This window comes from Choloepus didactylus, chromosome 1, assembly GCF_015220235.1.
Source record: "Choloepus didactylus isolate mChoDid1 chromosome 1, mChoDid1.pri, whole genome shotgun sequence".
In the NCBI taxonomy this organism is placed as follows: Eukaryota; Metazoa; Chordata; class Mammalia; order Pilosa; family Megalonychidae; genus Choloepus; species Choloepus didactylus.
This window is the reverse complement of record NC_051307.1, coordinates 40678783-40689950: the sequence shown is the minus strand read 5'-3', so window position 1 is coordinate 40689950 and position 11168 is coordinate 40678783. Positions and strand designations below refer to the sequence as shown.

General features: G+C 38.8%; 1 pseudogene; it reads right to left on the bottom strand.

Annotated features, from left to right (window-relative positions):
• Nucleotides 1–249: 249 nt before the first annotated feature.
• LOC119529057 lies at nt 250–679 on the bottom strand (annotated as a pseudogene).
• Between the last annotated feature and the right edge of the window lie 10489 nt (nt 680–11168).

Sequence of the window (11168 nt, the reverse complement as noted above, 5' to 3'; positions counted from 1 at the left end):
ATGCAAACAGGTGTTCAACTAAAATTTTATCAGGAGGTATCATTTTCATTTTATAAATGAAAGTAAGGTTCAAGTTTGCTAATTAGCTAAGGCCTCCACATTTCTTCTTAAGAACCTGGTTAATGTGGATTCTTGATCCCGACTATGCTCAGAGTCTACACTCAGATCAAAGAGTCTGCACTCAGACCACAAGGCCTGCACTCAGACCAAAAGACCACAAGCATTTAATGAACCTCCCTCTACAAGGCTTCAAGCCAGGAGAACACAGGCTCCCCCCACACCCTTGATCTTCTCCTCAGCTCTTCTGCTAAAGAATTTGGCCTTCACGATGACAGGCTGCTTTGGGAGCTTTCCCTTCCCCAGAATTTTGTAGTAGCCCAATCACACCACATCAATGATGGCAGCAACTCCAGTCTTGTTTTTAGCAGCATTTACCAGTGTCTGCTCACTGACTAAGGTCCACAACAGTTGGACAGAAGCTCTGGTTCTTCTTCAAGTGATATCTCACACCAGCCTTTCCAAAGTAACCTGGGTGGTATTTGTCAAAGTTGATCCTGTGGTGATGCATGCCGCCAGCATTACCCCAGCCTCCCAGATGCTTCTGGTGTTTGCTGATAGGGCCGTGGCTGTGGCTCACGTGGCCCTGGAGTTTCCGGGTCTTTCTCAATCTGGAAGACATGTTGGCGGCCTAGATGGATGAGCACAAGCATAGCAGTTTTTAACAGTATTTTTCTTTACATGCATGTGTTTATCAATGGGTATGAACCACCAGCCCATAAAATGGGTTTGGCCCCAACATTCCTGTAACAGAAAAACTTTGAGCACTCCAAATGATCACCAAAGTCTGGATAGAACAGCTTTTTTCTTATTTTTGAAAGTTTTTTAGACTTCAGTGTAGATATAACCAAACATAGGAATAATTTTAAATTTACAGCTTTGTTTATGACTGCTTTTATTTATTGTGGTGTTTAAAGAAATGTTTACTCCCCTTTAACGATTAACTTATATTTGGCTATAAGTAGCAGAACACTGGATGGATAATAGCTCATATAATAAAACTTTGAGCTTTTTCATAACAAACATTTAATTGCTTCATGAATAAGAACATTTAGGCAGCCAAACCCACAGCATATCCTTTTTATCCTTTACCCCACTATTCTTGTCCTGTAGGCTTTCCCTATCTGTTCTTATCTATCTCTTCATAGTTGCCAGATGGCTGCTGTGGTTCTTGATATCAAAATTGCATATAAAAGCAGAAAGCAGAATGCAAAACTTTTCTCATGGAAACAATAATCCTCTAAAAAATTTCCGCTTTGTTTTCATTTGCCACAACTAGGTATATATCCAACTCCAGACTCATCACAGGAAAGGAGGATAGGGACAGGGTAATGATTGTTTTAGTCTAATTATGAATCAACCTCTGAAATTGGTGAAGGTGTCTACCTGTTCAAAACTGTAGAAGGTAAAAAAAGGTATATATGGCTATTTGTTAAGCAATGACAATTTCTGCCATATTACTACTAGTAGGAAAAAAATATATATGGTAGAAAGTTCACCATGGTAGGTATCAACTATTTTTTGAAACAATACATTTAAAACAAATTTATTAACACATCTACATATCATGTAGTTTAAATAATTATAGGTTGAATTAATTTTAGCAATATTAATTTATCAACAGATTGGTTTTCAACATGAATATATTATTAGACTATATAAAAATGTAAAAATAATTTGAATGTTGATATTGCTTAAATATTTTATGTATCTCAGGGTATGGTTGGTTGCAGCATTGTATATAAATAGTTGAAATAAAATGCCCATAATTCAAAAGTCTAAGAATTACAAAGAGAAGAAGGAGCCACTTACTAGTTTTCTATCACAGTTGTAACAAATTGCCACTAACTTGGTGGCTTAAAACAATACAAATTTATTATTTTACAGTTTTGTAGTCAGAAATCTACCATGGATCTTCTGGGCTAAAATCAAGATGTCAACAGGGCTGCACTCCATTCTGGATTCTCTTTGGGAGAATCCATGTTCTTGCCTTCTTCAGCTTCCTAGGCTAATGTCCGACTACCTCCATCTTCAAAGCCAGCAATGGCAGGTCAAGGCCTAGTCACATCAGACTTCCCTACAATCTAGGATAATCTTTCCCATCTCACAATCTTAACTTTACTAAACTCTGCAAAGTCCCTTTTGCCATATAAGGTAACATATTCACAGGTTCTGGGGATTAAGGCTCAGGCATTTTTGGGGATTGAATGGAAGGAGCACTATTCTGCCTACCACAAGCTGCAAACTTTTTCTTTTAATTTCAATTAAAAATAATTTGTTGTTGAATTCTGAGGTGGTAATTTAAAAGCATGCTTTATTATTTTGTCTTCTAGTATAACTAAATCTGAAAGTCTCATGGATCAATTTTCAAATAACCTTTATTAGATGCATACTGTTTTTAAGTATATAAATAGTTAAGTTTATATGTATGTGTGCATTTTTGAGGGACCATATCAGGTTTATATTTATTTCTAAAAATGTAAATATATATTTTATGTCTTCAAAGCATTTCTTCTGCCTAAAAAATCTAAAAGTCCATTCTTGCCCAAATAAACAGAGATAGGTGTAATCTTGTGGGAATGGGTGTTGGCAAATAAAATATGACCATAAAGCACCTCTGCCTGGTCAGACCAGGCCACTCAGAACTTCCCAGGTAGATGATGATGCAACATGCCCCATTGTGTCAGTGTACTTTGTTCTTTGGAAACAGGAATTTTCTCACTTCTTTTCTCAGATATTTTGTCTGCAGAATTTGTTGCTCTGAGTGATTCCAGGCTTGTTATACTTAATGGGAAAAAGAAGAAAATATTATTTTCAAATTATACAACATTGGAGAAGAAAAACATTCTCACGAGTTTTATTTGTGAATACACTATTCTTGAGACATTAAATGCTTCCTTTAAGAACTGTTCAGAACTAAGACTGACTTGATGATATTTTTGCATGAGACATAAGTGATATTAACTTATCATGCTCTATAAGTAATGATTATTTGTTACATACATATTTAATTGAGATGGTATGGGTAGTTATCTTCTATCACTTTAAAGCACAGAGGAGTTGACCATCAATGACTAGTATGTCACCTGAAATCTCTCACAGGAAAAACAAATTTCAGGAGAAATGGATTCAGAAAAACAATTCTTACAGAAATATTAAGGTTAAAGTTTTGAAGTATCTTTCAAAGATATTTATTGTGTTACATAAGACACAAATGGTCTAATACAAATGTATTAGAAACATGCCAGTTTAATTAGATTATTCCTCAGATACCTTTGAAAGCACCTTTAATTATAGATGTTAAATTAATTTTAAATTAACAATCTGACACAATTGGAAGAAGATGTGCTTTCCAAAAACCCTATCAAATAACTATTTTGACCCTTCTTTTTCTATGAATGAGGAAACTAGGGCTCAAGATTGTTGAATGAGCTAATACTGAATATTCACTGAGTGCTATATGAAATGTCTTATAAATATGATCTCATGGTATTCTTAGCCCTGCTATGAGACTGGTATTACTGTGCCCATTTAACATTGAAAAAGTGGTATAGTAGAGTGAGGTCATGAAATCAGGTCTACAAATTCTAGTGCTTTCCACATGCAGGCTTTCAGAAAGCTTAAACAGGAATTTTATTTTAACATAGTTCAGGAATTATGAATTCAGAAGAGATTATTATGCTCTTATAAAAGTACTTAAAATACTAATATAATCATGATTCTCTTTTACCCAATAGTCAGGTGGACCTAAATACTGAACTTTTTGTTAGGAGAAATGAATCCATATACTTTGAATTCAAGGATACTTAAACTAATTATTAAGTTTAAAGATTCTTTACACCTGGTGTTCTTTGTTAAATCTCTACTAAATATTTAGCAGGTTGTAAGTCATCTTGCTTTTGTCTCTTAGCCAAAAACTATTTTTTTGCCCAGAAGAGATATTTTTCAAGAAATATCTGTGATTTTGACTTCAGGGTCATACAATGGCTCAGAAGGTAAGATTTATTTGAAACATGAAAAAAGATAGTTTGAAGTATTTTTATTAAACAATTTACCACAGAATTACCAGTAGGGGAAATTTATTAAGCATCCAAAATGTTTTTATCCACCCCTGATTTCAATACACACAGTTGTATAGCCTTTTTCTAGCCAATGACAACTTCATGTTACCACATGGAGTGGTGGATTATCTCTAAAGACAGCTGCCCAAAATTGCATGCATGCCTACATGTGTGTGTCTCTCTTCCCATTAAGCTGAAGAGTATTTCCTCTTCTCTGGAGTCTGGGTTGGTCTCGTGACTTGCTTTGCCCAACAGAACTTAGTGACCGTGATGCTATACAGTAGGCTTTAAGAGACCTGTCAGTTTCTGCTTTCATTCTCTTGGGTCTAAGCCACCAGGCTGTCAGGTGAGTCTAGACTACTGGTGGGAGAATCCACATGGAGAATGATATTATGCCCCATCTGAGAGCCAGCCTCAACCACCAGACATGGGATTGAGGCCTTCTTGGACATCCAACCCCAGCTGTGACATCACATACCCCAGCTGAAGTAAGTCACATGAATTACTCCAACCAACACCACAAGGAGAGAAGAACCACACAGCTGAGCCCAGCCACCCAAACAATCATGAAAGACTTTAAACCACATTTTAAGCCACTAAATTTTGGGGTTGTTAGTTACAAGGTAAAAGATAAAAATACATTCACTCTGATCCTCATTTTCATAATTAATTCCCTACCAAAAATAAAATTTTTTTTTAACTATGGATTTTTAGGTGCATAGCCAAAACATCTATTACCATTATGCCTTTGTCTTTGCCTCTCTTTCCCTCCCTTTGTTCACATCAAGCCCAATTATCTCTTTTTCTAATGATTACGATTATATATCGTGAGTAGTCAAATTCATTTTTTCCTATGAATGGCTTAAATTATTTCAGAATTGAATAAGTCTGAATACTGAGGCAAATTTTCCATGTAACTATTAAGAACACAGTGGGCTACTGAAAGGGGGCCCTGGAATTGGGTGCTAAACACGCCCTCTCAGAGTGAAACAGAAAAATCAAACAACTTACAGTGTTTTAAAAAGGATAGGCCTGAAGTTAGAAACCCACATCCTAAGAGATGATTTATAAATGGGTTAATAATAGGGACCTGAGATATGCCTAGGTCTGCTCAAGGAGACTAAGGTGGAGCCTCAAGTAGACATTTCTGGAATGTGATTGATGTAAAAGAAAATTGCATGGTATTCAATTGTGTTTTACCTTGTTTTACTTGACATAATGGTGCTTGAAGGCACTCAAAAAGAAAAAGAATGCTGCAGAGCATGAATTCTCAGGATTTAGCCAACATTTTGCAGGCAAGGCAGTGCTTTGATTCAAGGGGCCAAAGTTCTTCAGATAGAATAAGTCCTAGAATGAAGAAAAACAGTCCCTTAATTCACATAACTTTATGCTTATTCCCAGTGAGCACATCCAGCTTTCTTTGTTCGATTTTCAATTTTTCTTAACAGTTTTATGATTTATCATTTTGGTTTTTTAATAATCCTGTCCAGTAAGAGCTTGTCTTTTGCACACAATTGGCCCTAATTCTTGCAAAAGGGAAATTTCTCATTGTAGAGAATGCCAGGATTGAATTTTTGGATGCAGTTACAGCATATAATCCCCTCTCCCATAAAATGCATAGTAATACTTAGTGGAGAACTAGAGAGTTATATTTTGAGCTGTGGATGTGAGAAGGAGAGACAGCTGGTCTCACAAGATAAGTGATATACATGTAAACACAGATCATAAGCAAAATCTATGTCACAGTATAAGTCATCAAAAACCTAAATGTTAAATCTATAAGTGCCAGGATTCTGGAGTATACATCTGGTTGATAAGTGGGTATTATCTAAAAATTATTTATGTTTTCTCGATAATTCTGAGCTTCATCAAATCTGGGTGTATTTCGAAAATCAAATTACTGAATGAAATATTCACATATTTTAATGCTAAAATTTATTGTCATCTTTCCTATTTGTCCAAACATCTATTTGACATTTTTCTCCTTTCCTAATATCTTTGCAAAATTGGTATAGGCATGAAAAAGTGAAAGTTTTCTTTTTCTAAGCTTCTGTTTCCTATTTACCTATGTCTGGGAAGTGAGAGAGGGTAAGCTAAAAAAACTATTTGCAAATACATGCGGTTGGGTCACATAAAATGAATCATTTAGCTAATGGTATCAGCTTTGAGTGAGAGAGGGAATAATGAGAGTCCATAATTGTTAGGTGCCCAGTTATGATCAATTGAATACTATGCCTAAGTTAAAATCTATGAGGCCTGATAGATTGCATTGATTATAAAATAAGTGATCATACACCCTGGTTTGCCTGGCTTATACCTGCTATCCCAGAATAATTTTTAATAATCCCCCCTTTCACTTTCAAAACCATACCCTGTTTTGGAAGAATAATTTTATGATCACCTTAGTTTTAGAAAAGTTAAGAAATGTGGAAAGAGTGAATTAAAGTAGATGTTAATAATAATTTATTGCTTTCTGTTTGATATATGTTAGAAATTTGTGCATGTGTGTGTTTAGTCAGATTCCCCAAACAACTTGGATCAGTGTAGGATATAGGAGCCTAATTGCTCACTAACTCATATCTCCTCCCAATCAAGGACTTCATCAATGCTTTCTTCTGACACTTCTAACCTCTTAAAAATACAAGTGTGGAGAACTCTGGTTAAAAGTATTATGGAATCAACCAAGGAATAAAACATGAGTTCATGCACTTTTCACTGTATTGGGCATGGGGGAAAGAGGTGGGGAGTAACCAAGCAGTCAATTAAAACATGCAAAAAAGCTCTGCCTCTCTCCCCTAAATAAGACATGTAAAATCAGAATTTACACATTAGTTCACAACTTCTGGATTTAAATTTCAAATTCTGGATAGTTTCAGGAATCCTCATTAAGGACAGGACACTGTGTGATACTAAGGTCCCTCAATATTCTTTACTCAAAATTTATCCAAAGTCCTGCAATATCTCATTAGCATATTTTCAGTAAATAATGTTACTGGACCAAGGCAATGGATTCTTTTGCCTGATGCACTCAAATGACCAATTCCTGAGACACTGGGGTTTCAAAGAGAGGAAGAGTTTTATTGCTAGGTATGAAGCAGTAGAATAGATGGCCTATTGGTCCAAAATCTGTCTCCCCAAACTGCAGTAATTCTGATAGTTTTATAGCATCAAAAGATAGGCAGGTTTTAGGATAATGAGTACAATGGCCCCAGGTTAAGTAATTAGAAGTGTTCTAATTATTGAGCATGTGCAAATTGATTACATGCTTAGTCACAGAACATATATAATAAAATGGTGGCTTTAATATGATGATACATATGATTTTTAATATTATAATGAGGTATAGGTGACTTGCAGGTTAAAGTCTAAGCTACTATGCATGTCAGGCAGGCCCATTTTGGTTAGATCCAGCTTCAGTTATCAAGATAACCCTGGACTTGGGGTAGGTTAGTTCTGGGCTGGCCCAAGACCCTTCATTAATAAACATTAGGGGCTGTCTTTAGTGATCATAAGACTTTGAAGTCAAAAAACTGGATAAATGGGTACAAGTGAAGGTTAGTCACAAGGTTTTGACAATCACAAGAGCACAAGATAAAGGTTAAACAGTCATTATCAGAGATCAGAGCAGCTGGATTACAATTCAGGTTTCAGGTATTTCCCTCTGTCTACTCTAATATACCAGAAAGTAAAAAGGGATATCTATATAATGATTCAGTAATCATAATCAGTCCTTAAATCCTAACTTCTTGGTTACAATAATTTTGACCATTCTATTTAAAAGTATTTTTAAAATCAAATATATTATTTTTACATGTTACATAATTGTTTCCCTTGAATTTAAAAAAATGATTATGTGATATTTCATTCCTCAGCTGTGTGTGTTTGTAAGTGATAACATGTTGGTGGGTCAGCACAGCATAGAGGGTAAGAATGTGAATTCTGGAGGCAGAAGGCCATGGTTCAAGTTTTGACTCTGCCACTTCTTGCAATATAACCTTGTGCAAGCCATTAACCTCAGTGTGCTTTGATTTCCTCACCTGTAAAATAGGGATAATAGACCTACTTCATAGGGTTATTATGAACTGTCAATCAGTTAATGTCTATAGTTTAGAAGACTGCCTGGCATGTAGCTGATAATGTTGTTGAAAAAATAAAACAATAAGAGGTTTTTTAAGACTATTAGTGAGTGCTCCCAAATTAACTTTTCCAATACTACTTATGTCTCAATTTCTATCCCATTTTTGATAAGTTACTATTCTTAGTATCAAATGACAAAAATAATAAAAAGGAGGAATTGACCAAAAGGGAAAATTGTTTAAGTCTTACTTTTCTTGACTTTCTCTTTTGTGGATATGTCAGGAATTCTATCAAAAAAGATGTATTAAGACTAATTTTGATCGTCAAGCAATCAAACTGAGGACAGCCAATTGTGCCCTTTAGAATTATAAGTGCATCTCAAGAGGTGTTCCGGTTTGCTAGAGCTGCCATTACGCAAAATACAAGAAATGGATTGGCTTTTGTAAAGGGGATTTATTAAGTTACAAATTTACAGTCCAAAGGCCATAAAAATGTCCAAATCATCAACAAGATGGTACTTTCACTGAAGAACTGCGATGGTGTCTGGAACACCTCTGTCAGCTGGGAAGGCACATGGCTGACATCTGCTGTTCCTTTGCTCCCAGGTTGCATTTCAAAATGGCATTCTCCAAAATGTCTCTGGGCCTCTCTTAGCTTCTCTGGGGCAAACTCTGGGTTTCATCTCTTAGCAGAGCATCTCCAAATGTCCTTCTGTCTGCATCTCCAACAATCTCTAAGTGTCAGTAAGCATCTGGGCCTTGGCTTAGCATATCCCCGGACCTTTTTACACCTCTCTGCTATCTGTGTGAGCTCCCTTTAAAGGACTCCAATAAACTAATCAAGACCTACCCTGAATGGGTGGGGTCAAATCTCCATGGAAACATGCAATCAAGAGGTCATACCCTAATCAGAAAGATTAATAAATCTGCCCCTACAAGATTACACTAAAGAATATGGCTTTTGGGGGGTGTAATATATCGAAACCAGCACAAGAAAACATAGACGGATTCTTTTAATTTCTTTTCTTAGTAATCATAAGGGTAAGGGAGATAGAAAACTATCCTTGCACGAGACTGACTTCATGGGATGAGATTCAGGTAGTTGCACTGGCCTAGTGCTTAGAAGGAACTTAGCAACGCTTTGCTATTGCTGTCTTGATATTCTTAATAAATTCTGAAAAAAGTGGCCTCACATTTTCAGTCTGTACTGGGTCCTGTAAATTATGTAGCTAGTTCTGCCTTGTGCTTCCCTAATTATTATTACCCTGAGCAGTAATATTCCCTTACAGAATTATACTTGTCCAAACGATATAATTTTTCCCTACTAGCAACAGAGAATATATGTTTCATACACACACACACACACACACACACACACACACACGCAAACAAAAAACAGGCAAACCTTTGACTTAAACATACAAAATCTTAGTCTCACATTTTCAGTTTCCTACTCAGTATGAATGTCATGTCACAATCGTGCCATTTTCCTCTTAGTCATTATGTTCAAATGTGGAAAGCCGCCTCCCGAATCGGGCCTAGCATATGCGCTGCAGCCTGCTCTAGAGTTACCCCCGCCCATCGAGTGAGCCAAGATGGCGCCTGCATCCTGTTTCCGCATAGTGACGCATGTATCCGCCACCCGCTCCTACCAATCGAAATCCTGTATACGCGATACTAGCCTAGAAGCTTATTGGTTGTTAATTGTGTATAAAAGGTCTTACCCGGACGGGGTAGGGTGAGACAGCCCACAAGGAGCCGTGCCTGACGGCCACATCGAGGCTGCTCTCCCACGAGGCGCCGTGCCCCGTGTGGGAACCAGTAACACAGAATGTTCATCTAGCTGTAGTAAAGGGCTTGCTTTCACAACTGCCGTGTGGTTCGAGTCGTGATTCATGACCAGGTTAGTTCGCGCAGTCTGCATCTCTCTCTCTCCTTCCCTGTTTCCCCTCGCCGGCCGGGAACCGGGGACCGAGCGGGGCAGCGCAGGACAAGTGGTGGCCCGTACGGGGAAGCTCCTCCTCCTGCCTCGCTCTCGACGGTCCCTCTGTGAGGAGAGCAGCGCTGCGCGTCGAGCTTACGGCGGACTTCCCGCGCCTGATCAACGCGAGAAGGTGAGTGCGTCTTATTACATGATAGTTAGGGCCCGTGGGTTTTCAGGTGACCCCGGGGGACTCGGAAGAGCTCTCCGAGTGACTGAAGTATAGTGCCGACTGCAATCATGGGGCAGTCCGGAAGTTCACCTCTCTTAGCTCCCTTAAAGAACCTTTTGAAACAACGGGGTATCTCGGTCAGGAAAAGCTCCCTTCAGCGTTTTCTTGATGATGTTGATACTTTTGCCCCTTGGTTTGCCTGCACCGGCAGCCTTAGCCTACCCTCTTGGATGAAGCTCGGTCGCGACATAGACCGAGCGCGCCAGACGGGCGTGTGTATGGACCCGATTCTAGTACCCGTATGGGAGACCGTCCGTGCGGTCCTTGAACTAGAATCGGCTACCGGCCTAAGCCCGTCCTCTGTCTTGCAAGAAGCACGGTGCGCGCTCCAAGAAACCCAGTCAGTTTCGTCAGCGGACGGCTCCTGTAAGGGCAAACCGCCGGAGTCCAGTGACTCTGACTCAGAGTCAGATAGCGATACTGACGAGAAGGCGGAAGCATCCCCGCTAATTGAGTGGGAGGAGCCTCCCGCCACACCCGTGCGGCCTTCCGCCCCGCCAATGTCTACCGCTGCACCCCCAGGGACACCCCAGCTCCCAACTGACGCCTTGGGCGGTCCCACCAAAGGACCTTGCCGAGAGCTCCCTCTAGTGGCCATGCCCAGTAAATGTAATTATCCTTTGCTGCCAGACCCGGAAACCCCGATGGGTCGGTCAGGGGAGGGGCAACCTTTGCCGTACCCCCCGCCCGAGTATACAGGCCCTCAGGACCCTTTGCCATTAGGTAGTGGTGGGAGACATTTCTGGAGATGGAACCCTTTC